Source organism: Pelodiscus sinensis, chromosome 23 (genome assembly GCF_052426305.1).
Source record: "Pelodiscus sinensis isolate ZL-2025 chromosome 23, ASM5242630v1, whole genome shotgun sequence".
NCBI classification, from domain to species: Eukaryota; Metazoa; Chordata; order Testudines; family Trionychidae; genus Pelodiscus; species Pelodiscus sinensis.
The window spans coordinates 7,905,599-7,919,785 of NC_143074.1; positions in this window are offsets into that span (position 1 = coordinate 7,905,599).

Consider the following 14,187-nt stretch of genomic DNA (forward strand, 5'->3'; position numbering starts at 1 on the left):
GAAATAAAAAAGGGACAAGGCAGAATTATTTAAGAGGGATAAGGGATCTTTCAGAAAAGGCTTTATTTTCCAAAAGATCCGCGTCTAGACTGGCTCTTTTTTCCGGCAAAGCTCTGTGCCGAAAAAAAGTGGCAGCCATTTTTATGCTAATGAATCAGGGGAGATTTAAATCCCCGCTTCATTAGCAATTGCGATACGTCTAATTTGCATCCCTTTTATGAAAAAGGGATGCAATCTAGACATAGCCATAGAGTTCATGATTTTAAGGATTGGTAGATGGGAGAACTGCAAAATAGAGACAATGGATTTCAGGAAGACAGATTTTAGTAAATTCAGAGAGCTGGTAGGCAAGGTCACATGGGAAGCATGACTAAGAGAAAAAACAACTAAAGAGAGTTGGCAGTTTTTCAAAAGGACATTATTAAGGGACCAAATGGAAACTATTCCACTGCATAAGAAAGCTAGAAAGAATGGCAAGAGACCACATTGGCTTAACTAGAAGATCTTACATGATCTAAAAATTCGAAAGGAGTCATATAAAAAGTCATATAAAAAGGCTAACAAGGAGACATTCTACACATATATTAGAAGCAAGAGGAACACCGAGGATAGGGCAGCCCATTGCTCATTAAAGACGGAGAAACAAAAACAGGAAACTTGGAAATAGCAGAGGTGCTTAATGACTTCTTTGTTTCAGTTTTCACCAAGAAGATTGCTGCCTATTTGGATGCCTAACATAGTGAATGCTAGTGGAAATGGGGTAGTTTTAGAAATTAAAATTAAAAAAAAGAACAAGTTAAAAATGACTTAGAAAAGTTAGATGTCTTCAAGTCACCAGGGCCTGATTAAATGTATTCTAGAATACTCCAGGAGCTGATAGAGGAGGTATCTAAGCCTTTAGCTATCATCTTTGAAAAATCATGGAAGTCGGGAGAAATACCAGAAGACTGGGAAGGGCAAATATAGTGGCTTTCTGTAAAAAGAGATAAAGGAGAAGCAGTGAGTGTGGTATACCTATAGACATTAGTAAAGCATTTGATACAGTCTTGCATGACCTTCTTATCAATAAACTAGGGAAATACAATCTAGATGGGGCTACTATAAAGTGAGTGCATAACTGGCTGCATAACAGTTTTCAGAGAACAGTTATTAAACCGCCCACAATCATGCTAAAAGGGCATAATATGTGTGTCAGTTTTGGGACTGGTTCTGTTCAATATCTTCAGCAATGATTTAGCTGATAGCATAGAGAGGACGCTTATTAAGTTTGCAGTTGATACCAAGCTGGGAAGGGTTACAAGTGCTTTGGGGATAGAATCATAATTCAAAATGATCTGGAGAACTGGAGAAATGGTCTGAGGTAAATAGAATGAAGTTTAATAAGGACAAATGCAAAGTACTCCACTTAGGAAAAAACAATCAATCTCACACATAGGCTACGTCTACACTGGCCCCTTTTCCGGAAGGGGCATGTAAATTTCATGAGTCGTCGTAGGGAAATCCGCGGGGGATTTAAATATCCCCCGCGGCATTTAAATAAAAATGTCCGCCGCTTTTTTCCGGCTTTTAAAAAAGCCGGAAAAGAGCGTCTAGACTGGCCCCGATCCTCCGGAAAAAGCGCCCTTTTCCGGAGGCTCTTATTCCTACTTTGAAGTAGGAATAAGAGCCTCCGGAAAAGGGCGCTTTTTCCGGAGGATCGGGGCCAGTCTAGACGCTCTTTTCTGGCTTTTTTAAAAGCCGGAAAAAAGCGGCGGACATTTTTATTTAAATGCCGCGGGGGATATTTAAATCCCCCGCGGATTTCCCTACGACGACTAGTGAAATTAACATGCCCCTTCCGGAAAAGGGGCCAGTGTAGACGTAGCCATACGGAATGGGAAGCGACTATCTAGGAAGGAGTATTTCAGCAAGGAATCTAAGGGTTATAGTAGACATGAGCCAACACTTTGACACTGTTACAAAAAAAGCAAACATGATTCTGGGATGCATTAACAGGAGTGTTGTGAGCAAGACATCAAAAGTGATTCTTCTGCTCTATTCTGCACTGATTAGACCTCAGTTGTAGTATTGTGTCCAGTTCTGGGCACCACATTTCAATAAAGATGTGGAGAAATTGAAGAAGGTCCAAAGAAGAGCAACCAAAAATGATTAAGGCATAGAAAACATGAGCTATGAGAGAAGACTCGAAGAATTGGGCTTGTTTAGTTTGGAAAGGAGAAGACTGAGAGGGGACATGAAAGCAGTTTTCAAGTATCTAAAAGGGTGTTACAAGGAGGAGAGAAAAAAATTGTTCTCCTTGGCCTCTGATGATAGGACAAGAAGCAAAGGGCTTAAACTACAGCAAGGGAGGTTTAGGTTGGACATTAGGAAAAATTTCCTAATGGTCAGGATGGTTAAACACTGCAATAAATTGCCTAGGCAGGTTGTGGAATCTCCTTCACTGGAGATATTAAAGAGTAGTTGGGACAGACATCTATCAGGGATGATCTAGATGGTGCTTGGTCCTGCCATCAGGGCAGAGGACTGGATTTAAGATCTCTTTATGTCCCTTCCCATTCTAGTATTCGATGATTCTTAACAGACTGTTAGATGCCATAATGTAAGGCTTGTGAAAATGCTAAAGAACCATAAGTCGATGAGCAACATTTGTGGCTTTAGTACTCTGTGTGCCAACTATTTACTGGGATGTGCATGAGACCAAGCACCAGATGGGCAACCCTATATGCCAGTTTCTCACTAACTATGCTTTGTCTTGCATAATAAACACCCTGGCATGGATTCAAGGTCTGTTTTGTCATAACTTAGTAGCCAGTGTGTGTCTGGGTGATAATTTGCTGAATCAATAAAATGGAGGAATGCATAGTTAAAATAAAAACAGGCCGTATAGCCGGGTGTACCCTAAGCAGGCCAGTGCAGAATTCTCTCTACCTCTAAATTCTGAATTGTTCATCCAGGCCTGCTTAAAATAGAAATCTCCCCCCAGCGTAACAGATGGAGACTGCACCATCATCCTTTGGCATTTATTCCCCAGCCTAATAGACATCTTGCTTTGAAGGCTACTCCCCAGTCTAGAAGACCTTGCTCTAGGGCTTTTATTCCTGCTAGTCAGCCTAAATTTTCCATTTTCTTAATTCTATCCAGTTATTTCCAGTTATACCCACTGGAGCACCCTTCAATAAATTCCTCTTCCTTCATGGTATTTATGTTCTTCAAAGGCGTGTAGATATTTATCCTAATGGAGAGTGGATAGAGAGTTATCTGACACGTCTGGGAGGAGGGGTTACTCTACTCAGATTCCATTACAGCAGGAAACATGCCGGATATCAAAGGGAAATTTATGTAATGTATTCCTGCATTGTTCACAAGACAGCATCATGTTTTATGCAAGGGAAAGGAGCGAGGAGAAGAAACCTCCTTTAGCAGGCAGCGAAATGACAATAAAATAACAAGTGGGGAAAACAGCGGAAGAGAAACCTTCAGTTTTATGGGCAGCTTCCACAGCCGTTCTCAGGAGCAAAAGGCCATTGAGCACTTTGGAGAGAGAGAGGGAGAGAGAGAGAGGAGGTACAGAAAGATCTGTCTGGAGCTCACTTGTTAAATAAAGAGCAGAGAAGTAAGAGTGGATTTGGGAGGCAGCAGGGGTTTGGAAAGGTGTCATGGGAAGATAAATGCCTTCATTTAGCCCAAAGAGGTGACTGTCAGGAACCATGGCACAGCCCATGTGTACATACAGGTCTCAGGAATGACGTGGGTAGGCCACAGCATGGGCCATCTTAGGTAATGGAGATGCACCCAAGCAGGGATTCCTATAGCCAATGGAGCAAAAGAGCTGTCACTTTTGGCCGTGCTGCTTTGGCCCCTCCTTTTCTGGTCCTATCTGGATCCTGCCGAGAAAGAGGTGCCTGTAAAATTAGAAACAAAGAACCTCCTCCCTCCCAGGGCCGTCCTGAGAATTTTTGGGGCCCTACACAGTACTATTAAACTGGTGCCCCTCTGCCTGATGGCAGTGGGAGTGGGGGGGAATGATTTTTAGAGATGTGATTGTATAATCTTCAGCAACACACTAATGAAATATTGACTTTTTAACGTTAGGGCCTGTAGGCTAACATGGAATACACAGACACTGATAGTACATACCTGGGGTTGGCAAATGCCTGTTACCACTTGACTGGCTCTTTCACAGGTTGAGTGTCTGCTAATAGCTCTGGCAGGCTTTTTCAGTTTTAGGTTGGCTAGATCCTCTCTGAGGAAGCAGAGCCACAGCTCGGGAATAGTAAGAGGTGAATGGTTGGACATTAGGATCCAGTGGTGCCCCCAATTTTTGGGTGTCCTATGCAGCTGCATAATCTGTGTATGGGTAAGAACAGCCATGCTCCCTCCCAACTATGCCTGTGCAACTCCTCATCCCAATCTTCCACCTAACCTTTTAGATTATCAAAAGAGGAGACTAAACTGGAGTTATGGCTGATGGTTCAGGCCAGTTCTCATTGGCTCTGAATTGATTTTCCCATTTTTGTTGAAGGAAGAACTATAGATTCTCTGGAAAAGTGGACCAATTGGGTCTTTGGCCCTGTCATGTGGTCTATAGGCAAGGGTAGCAAAGGGAAGAGGAAACCCAGGATGAAGCAACAGGTAGTAAGATATCTGGCAAAATAATCCAGGGAAGGTAGAAGTTGTGGCTGCCGGGAGATGTCTTCTTAAAATGTTTGGCGCTGCAGACCACTTGCTGCTCATCCTCTATGGCCACTTTAATGTCACAATTTGCTGCTGGCTCCCTCTGAAAAAGACTGTAATAGCCTCCATACTAATGCCCACTTATATGAAACCCTTATGCGGCTGCTTCCTTTGATGCACAAGTTAAAAGATAGAAAAGCCATTGGGTGAGGAGGTGACTGAGTTTAGGGAATTAACCAAGAGACCTAATTATTTTTATTATTTTTGGGTGGAGGGTGATGGGGGAAGAACGTACACAACCTAACTGTACAAACCTCAAAAGACAAAAGGAAATTTCCATTTTTCAGCAATGATCACAATGTAAAAAGCCTCCATTGCCATGGAAACGGCCCTAAGCCTCATCATATCTAATGGTGATTTTCCAAAGAAGTCCTTGAAACATCTTTTGTTTCTTGCTTTGAAGTCAAAAAGAAATGGTTGAGTGCCAAGAAGAGGGCTGTCAGCCCCAGCATGTCCAATCACAGGACTGGTCCCAACGATGCGGGCAGCTCTCCCTCGGTTTTATTGTATGGAGAGTTCACTTCAGATAATTGCAACTCACAAGTTAGCATGTGGAGGAAAGCAAGGAGGGGGAAACATAATGCAGGTAGCTCAGGGCGAAAAATGTTCTCAACAATTGGCCTGTTCTGGATTTCTATCACCACGGCAGCCGCCACGACGGAGACCTGTTATGTTAACACACAAGCATCTAGTAAGTAAATGGGCACTGGCTGCCCATGCTGTGCCCGCTCCTTGCTGTCTGCAGGAGCATTGCATTAGGAGGGCAACAACTTTGTTATGTCTAATTTCAGAATGATTTAATGAGGATTGCTGCAGAGAGTGAAGGAAAGGAAGAGACACATACAGAACATGTAAAAGGGGCTTCTCCATCAGTAGCGGAATTGCCTACTGTACACGAGGGATTTGACTGCATTGTTGGCAGCACGGCACAAACTGTTTAAAATAGATGGAAATTGCTAATGCATGCCCAGGGAAACAAGAAAGCTTTTCTAGCTATCTAGGTATATGTCTGGGCCCCATTGCCATGCTCTTTGATCACCTGCAAAGTAGTCTGGATTCACTTGTACAATGCACTAAGGCAGGGCTGGGCAAGATTTGTCCTGGGGGAGCGGGGGCTGGATCCGGCCCACATAACACTTTGATCTGGCCGCTTTCTGTTTATATCCTACTGCCCATGCCACCACATTTCCAGGCGGTGGCTCAGGCAGTAGGATCCTATTTAAATGGTTTATGGCTCATGGTTGCTGTCCTAGCCTGGGAAGGGCCGGAGCTGTGAGTCTTTTAAATAGCTGCAGCAACCCCCAGGTGGCTGCCAGGCAATGCAGTAGCAGTGGGCCAGGAGTCACTATCGCTTTGCTCAGTTTTTGCTTCAAAGTCTTTGGTCCTACACTACTCTGAAGGGAAGCTAGTCCCCAGCCCCTCCCCTTCCAGGGGTGGAGCTGGCCATAACCAGTGCCAAAATTCATTAAGTGGCTGCCTGTGAACATTATTGCCTGCCCCTTCACTACGGCCAGCATGCTGCACTGCTGCCACAAAGTCTATGTCTAGACTACAAGGCTCTGTCAACGGAGCCATGTAAAATAATTTATTCAGCATAGTCAAAGAAGCAGGGATTTAAATAATCCCTGCTTCATTAAAATAAAACTGGCTGCCATGCTGTTCCAGATCAGCTGATCGTTGGCACAGTGCGGCGGCCATTTTTATTTTAATGAAGCGGGGATTATTTAAATCCCCGCTTCTTTGACTATGCCGAATAAACTATTTTACATGGTGGCTCTGTCAACGGAGCCATGTAGTCTAGACATAGCCAAAAAGAGGCAAGGAATGATCGTGCTGAACAAGAACAACTAGGAGAAGAAGCCCAGTGTTGCAGGCTCCCTAGCAAAGTGCATGTGTGATGTTAATCATCGCTAAGAGAGTCTAAACGACACCCTTCTGTCGGCAGAGGGATGTAAATTAGACACATCAAAAGTGCAAATTAAGTGGGGATTTAAATATCCTGAACTTCATTTGCATAATCACATACTGATGCTGTTTCGAACAAGCGCATTTGAAACTGAAAATGCAGGTTAGACATGGTTTTTCCAACAACTGCTTTCAAAAAATCGCCCAGTTGTCAGAAAAACCGCGTCTAAACTGCGGTTTCAGTTTTGAAATGGCACTTGCTCAAAACATATTTAAATCCCCACTTCATTTGCACTTTTGGTGTGTCTAATTTACATCCCTCTGCCGACAGAGGGGTGTCGTTTAGACATAGCCTATGAGTCTGAGCTGCAGCAGGCCCAGCTTTAAGCTGTGCCCTGAGTGTCAGCTCCACCCGGTGAGTCTGTGCTGGGTCTGACAGCAAATGCTGGGATGGCGCTATGTGGGTGCATGTTAATAACTCATCACACAATGCTCAGGATTTCCTGCTTCTTCTTCATGCTGCTTGTCTACTGGCTGGTTTGTACCCATCACCCTTGGCCCAGCTGGATTCTTGTGGTGCCCAACCCCATTTCCCTCTCCTCTTATTGCTCCTTGTCTCCAAACAGGGGGGGGGGGGGGCAGAGAGGGCCAGGCTGTGGGGGCTCACTGCTTCTTGCCTCGCTACACATTTTCCTTACACTGCCACCTGGGCATGCAACCCTTCATGACATATATTCCATGTTTGTCTTTCCGGCAGCAAAGGGCTCGCAGGCTGGCCACTCCCAGTTCAGTTATGACATACCCCTGGGGAACCAATGAATGCCAGTTGCCTGCTTCCTTGGTGAGGTGATTTAGTGCACATCTTTTCCTCTGTGTCTTTGTGGACTGAGGTAGAGAATCAGGGTTCAAATCTCCATCTGCTGTACTGGGTTGAACTGACATGTCTGTGCTACTTGCTTTTACCCACCGGGTAAAGAACTGCTCCTCTTTGCTGCAGAAGCTCTATTGCTAACAACTAATGGAAGCTTCCTCTAGCTTTACCTTCTTGCCCTAATACTCCTGGGATGTTTGGAGGGGTCATAACTGCAGTTCCAAAGTCCTGGATGGCTTTGGAGTCATTTCAGTAATGGAGTTCTGAGGGGCTGTGTCTAGCAGTGTAGACAGCTGCTTTTGCGGAAAAACTTGCCAGCTGTCTACACTGGCCGCTTGAATTTCCGCAAGAACACTGACTTCCTACTGTCTGAAATCAGTGCTTCTTGCGGAAATACTATGCTGCTCCCGTTCGGGCAAAAGTCCTGTTGCACAAAAGCTTTTGCGCAAAAGGGCCAGTGTAGACAGCTCAGATTTGTTTTGCGCAAAAAAGCCCCGATCGCAAAAATGGTGATTGGCTAGAAAAGGGTCTAGATTGGCACGGACGCTTTTCCGCAAAAAGTGCCAATCTAGACTCTCTTTACCGCAAATGCTTTTAACGGAAAACTTTTCCATTAAAAGCATTTGCGGAAAATCATGCCAGTCTAGACCCTTCTCCAGTGGCTTTAGGAATAAACATCAGTTTCCTATGGATTCAGACTTGGTGATGTGTGCTCTGATGACTGCATAGCCTTCTGGAAGGAGTTGAGGGAGGGGCCAGGTCCTCCTGGATTCTCTTTAATCCTCCCCTTGGAAGGCCCCCTGCAGCTGTTTGTGTTTGTGCCAACCTAGGTCCTATGTCTGTGCTGACAGTGCACTGCAGTATCCCACACTGTACTGGAATACATTACTGGCTGTGTGAAAGTACAGACTGCTTCAACAATGTCGTTCTGTGAGGCAGTATCATGAGTGACCATTGTGTCTCCCTGCACACTGCTGGGCAGCAAACTAGCACAATCTGTGCTCTGGCACACCCTTCCTTACAATACATCGCAGCATTCTGCTCTGGGACCTAGCACATCCGTGTAGTTTGCATCACGACACACTGTCTCCCTGCAAAAGGCCGCTGCATGCAGCAAGGCCCTGCATTGACTGCTCAGAGCGATTCTATCACATCATTCATGAAAATACTTCTCATTTTGCAAAGGCAGCGTAATCCCATTTCACAGATGGAGAACGATGCACAGGGCTAGATTGTGAACTGCTGATTCTCACACTGTCTAGCAGTCCCCTCACGTGAACTGACCCACTAATTTCTATGGAAGTAGCAACCCACGGAGGGTGCAATTTGTTCCTGGTCTGACCCTAAATCAGAGCACGTTTTCCCCTTGTTAATAAAAAGATTTCAGTAAGGGCCTTCTCCACTACACTGACTCTCATGGGGCAGTTTTGCATACTAGTAAAATGCTGTCGTGGATTCTTAGGCTAAGGGGCACATGCAGCACAGAGAATCCAACTTCCTGACTCCTCTTTGACTGTTCTTGTCACTGGTCGATTCAGGACTGTGTGTTCCCTGCCTGCAGCAGGCTGCCCTTTGAAGCAGCAAGGTATCCTAATCTGCTCCACTGCATCCCAGCCATTACATCCCGGCAGGAGCCCATGGGATCCTGCCTTCCCTCAAGCCGGTCAGTTCTGCAGGTGTCCCCCTAAGACACGTTTATCTACTGAGTACCTAGAATAGCAGCCATGGGTATGCCTACACTGCAATTAAAAACCCACAGCTGGCCCATGCCAGTTGGCTTGGACTCATGGGGCCCTGGCGAAGGGGCTTTTCAATTCAGTGTAGGTGTTTGGGCTCAGGCTTCAGCCCCAGTTGTGGGACACTCCGACTCGCAGGGTCCTAGCACCTGGGCTCCCGCCTGTGCTCAGATACCTATGCCACAGTTGAGTGTGTGTCTAACTGCAGTGTAGACAGACCATACTGCACGCTTTGGGTTATTAAAGGTGGAGCTGATTATCATGCATGCATTAAAATCCATTTTGCTTCCAGCCTTTCTTTAGAATTTCTCAGAGTTCATTGGATTCTTGGGCTTTATTCTCTGTTCAAGACCAGTGGTGCAGGAACATTTTTAAAAGTGGGAGTGTTGAGCCTCCTTACCCTGTCCATCCCTACCCCAGGCTGAGGCCAGCAGCTGGGATCCCAGGCTCAGGGTCGTGAATTTGGGGGAAAGAAAGAAAGAAAGAAAGAAAGAAAGAAAGAAAGAAAGAAAGAAAGAAAGAAAGAAAGAAAGAAAGAAAGAAAGAAGCTTGAATTTGCTTAGGGACTGACATTGTTACAATAAGCTATGGGATGAGAGGTAAACATGAACTGGCACATGAACTGAGCTCAGTATTCTCAGCTGGAAAATGTGGAGGCAGCAAACCATGTTGGGTGGCCATGTACTGGTATCTGATATGACATCGCTTGATCACTGCAGGCTGTTCACTCAACAGTGTGAATTTCACTCCTCAGTAGAAGTGTTGGATTGACAGCCCTGGAGCCTGACGGCCTCTCCCTGACCTCTGAGCTACACCAGATTAGCACGTCGCTTCCCTTACCGTGCCCTGCAGATGTGTCTTGGCCTTGAGCTGCCATAACACCATGTGAGGGCGGAGTGAGGAGTGTAGTCTCCAGGGCTTTCCCACTCCTTGTCTTGGATGCTGAGTTCACCATCTAAAGAGCCAGGTGGGATGTGGACGCCCTTGTCACTGAAACTAGACTGGGATCATCAACTCATGACACACAAACTATCAAACAGCCTTAGATCTGGGCTGGCTTTGAATCACTGACCTGGAGGTGTCTCGTTGTTGGTCCCCTGAACCTTCCAGTTTCACCCATAAGGCCATGCACTTTCCCTGACATTTCTGTTGCTCTTTCTGCTTGCTGACAAACTAATCTGTCCTCCCCCTCACCTCTTCTCATAGCCTTGTGGAAATTTACTCTACTTTACTCATTCAAGTGCAAGGGGTCTTGACCTACAAAGATTATCAGCAAGAGATTCTCCTAACCACAGTTCCCTAGTGAAATGTGCCATTGCTTTTTTTTTTTTTTTTTTTTTTTTTTTTTGAGGGGATGCTTACGTTCCATTAAGAATGTTACTTTTACATAGTTATTTATTTGTGTAGGATGACATAATGCATCAAAGCCGAACATTCCCATTCCCTCCCCTCCCCCACGATGTCTAAATAAGTACAGACTGTTCCATTTCACACAAGAGAGAGGCCGTTGCTTGGCCACAATCCACAGAGACTTTATCCCTCACAGAGCTTGAATTCTGAGTTGAACCGTGAGTGCTGCAGTAACAACTTTACAGAACACAAAAAGACTCCAGAGCATTGAAGCAGTGGGGACCAGTGTTCCCTGTAAGCTGAGCATTTGTGCAGCCACCCAGAAGAAATTCAGGTGCCACCCCGCTGAATGTCAGAGCGCCCCCAGAAGCCTACAGCTGGCAGTATGTGTTTCTATTGGTGGTGCACATCTGCAGATGCCTGGGTGCACACATTAAAATATATTCTGCACATGGATAGAAAAAAAAAATTAGAGGAAACATTGGTGGGGACCATGGGCTAGAAATCCCAGGCACCTAGAGGGTAGGTTTCTCCTTCCTCTTCAGTATGGGGGCAAGAGCCACTTGCAAATTTCAGCTGGTGTAAATGATGAATTCTCTGTAACTTGAGATGCTCAACAGATAAGCAGAACTGGGTTGTAGTTATCTGAAAGGAAATGCAGAGACCAGCATTTTCTATTAGGTGAACAGGCACACTCTTCACCTGCCGCTTAGCAAGCTGGTAGGGGCATTCACAGTGCTCTTTTCCTTAAGATACAATCTCATGGCTAATGCTCTGAAGTCTTCAAACTCTTGGCATGCCATCCCAGCTCTTTCATTTCATGGAAAGAACAGACCCTTTGTCAAGAAAAAAGAATCAGAACTGGAGAAACATTAAACAAGTACTTTGGGGAGCTGTACTTTATTTGTGATATGTCTTTAGATTTTTGCATTTTAGCTGCTTTTGTTTGTGTAGGACTGAACTTTTGATGTTTTAAACTTCATTTCCTACCTCTCTCTCTCTCCGCTTCTGAAGTAACAGGTGGTTGGTAGGGAAGGGAGGACAAGAGTAAAGGAGGGAGGGGGAAGGCAAAGAGGAATCTAACTCTACCGCGTTGGGGAGCCTATATACAGCATATAAATTCTGGCTGCCGTTATGAAGTATTCATTGTGAAACTGTTACATCATTTAATGATTCCACATGGGTATGAGATTCAGCACGTGCTGGCAGAACTGTGGACTACCTCTGCCATGCCAGGGACAATAGTCAGTAGTTAAACATATAATAGTAGCCTGTGAAGGAACAAATCCCTTGGGATGATGACTGGACCTGGTAGAAGCTGGATGATGGCTGGACCCGGTAGAAACTAGTCCCTCTGCCTTCTCTGAGGAAGAGACAATGGAAAATCCCAAGAAGCACAGCAAAGGAACCAAAGAGTTGGTGCTATCCTTGATAAGCCCCAGAGGCTGTCTGGTCAAGAAGAGTCATTGAAACCTACAGGAAGCACTGGGAAGGAGGGAAGGAAATGCTTTTTTTTACCAGAGGTGTCCTGTATAACTGCTGGAGCAGCCAAGGTCAGAAGAAGCTAGCAAACCTAGGAGGGAGAGAGGTCCATGATTCTCAAGGAAAACTGTGAGCTGCAGGTGAAGGATCCTGAACACCTCCAAGGACTCTGTCCAAGTCCACAAAACTCTCCAGAGTGGTGAGGAAACAGAAGCAGGGAAATGTGTGTGGGTGTGTTTCTGATTTTGCAATACAGGCAGTCCCCGGGTTACGTACAAGATAGGGACTGTAGGTTTGTTCTTAAGTTGAATCTGTATGTAAGTCGGAACTGGCGTCCAGATTCAGCCGCTGCTGAAACTGACCGCCAGTTCTGACTTACATACAGATTCAACTTAAGAACCCCAAGCGTCCCCAAGTCAGCTGCTGCTGAAACTGATCAGCCGCTGATTCCAGGAAGCCTGGGGCAGAGCAACTCTGCCTCGGGCTTCCTGTAGTCAGCGCTGGTCAGTTTCAGCAGCGGCTGACTTGGGGACGCCTGGGGCAGAGCAGCTGGGGTGCTGCTGGGTTGCTCCAGTAGCACCGCTCCTCGCTCCTCGGCGCTACTGGACCAACCCAGCAGCACCCCAGCTGCTCTGCCCCAGGAGTCCTGATTCAGCCACTGCTGAAACTGACCAGCAGCGGCTGAATCAGGACCTGGGGCAGAGCAGCTGGGGTGCTGCCGGGTTGGTCCAGTAGTGCCCAGAGCGACGCTGCAGGACCAATTGGCAGCGCCCCAGCTGCTCTGCCCCAGGGTCCACAACAAAAGCCTGGTCTGCTGGGGGGGGGGCACACTAGCTGTGCCCTCCCCCCAGCAGACCAGGGACACGGGGAGCAGAGCCGCAGCGGCAGCGGGGTGCCGCGCCTCTGAGGCTTTGCTCTGGCAAAGTCTCAGAGGCGCGGGACTCCGCCGCGGCTGCGGCTTCAGTCCCGGTGCCCCTGGTCTGCTGGAGACGGTCCCCAGCAGACCACAGGCACCGGGAGTGAAGCCTCAGCAGCGGCGGGTTCCCTCGCTTCTGAGGCTTTGCTCTGGCAAAGCCTCAGAAGCGCGGGAACCCGCCGCTGCTGCGGCTTCAGTCCTGGTGCCCCTGGTCTGCTGGAGATGGTCTCCAGCAGACCAGGGGCACCGGGAGCAGCTTACGAATGGGGCTTTCTCGCCCCAGACCTCGCAGGCAGCAATCCGCCACCTCGACCTCCGGGGCGAGAAAGCCCCGTTCGTAAGTGCGGATCCGACGTAAGTCAGATCCGCGTAAGTCGGGGACTGCCTGTAGCTCGTTTTTCCTGTGCTTCCCCCACCCCTGCACAACAGGACCGCAGCTGAGCCCTAAATAGCATGGAGGTAAAATCAATGCCAAAGAGGCAGCATTAGTCCTATTTGTAATAGGGTCTGCGGAGGCACTTACTTCTCCTAACTGGTGCCAGGTGTTTGTCTCTGCTGGATGTTCCCAGGGCTCTTCGGGTCATGAGTCCAGCAGGCTGGTCGTCAGGCAGTCAGGGATACTTGCTGTTCACATCACATTCACGAGAAGTCCAACCCTTAAAAAAGGTCATGCATTTGCAGCTTGTGGGATTTCTGTTGTTCTGGTCTCTCTCACCTGGATGCCTCATTTCACCTGCTCCCTGCCACTGGCTATTGGGCAGTGGGGCTATTCTGAATGGGAAGCAGTGAACAAGAAATTACAGCAACAAACAATGTCAGAAGCTTCCCAGGCAACACAGGCTCCGATCAGCTGCCTAGTTTTTTGGATAGTAGATAAAACTCCCATCTGCTCTAAGGGAGGGAGAGGCTACTGCTTCCAGCTCGGTTTCTGCTGCTGTTCAGTAAAGAGTTAGAGTCCTTTAATGGCAATGGGTATTTACACTAAGATCCACTTGCCGGGTGAGATTTGTTAAGCCTCAAGCACAGCTTGACAGGGCATGAAACGGGATTGGTCCATGTACTTTTGACTGACCACACTACTCCGTAGGGATTTAAATGTGCAGTTTGCAGGTCATGGGCACATTTTGATTGGGGCAATTGGTCAGTCTTGCATCACTCTGAGGGGATGGCAAAGTGCTAAAGTATGTGAAAGG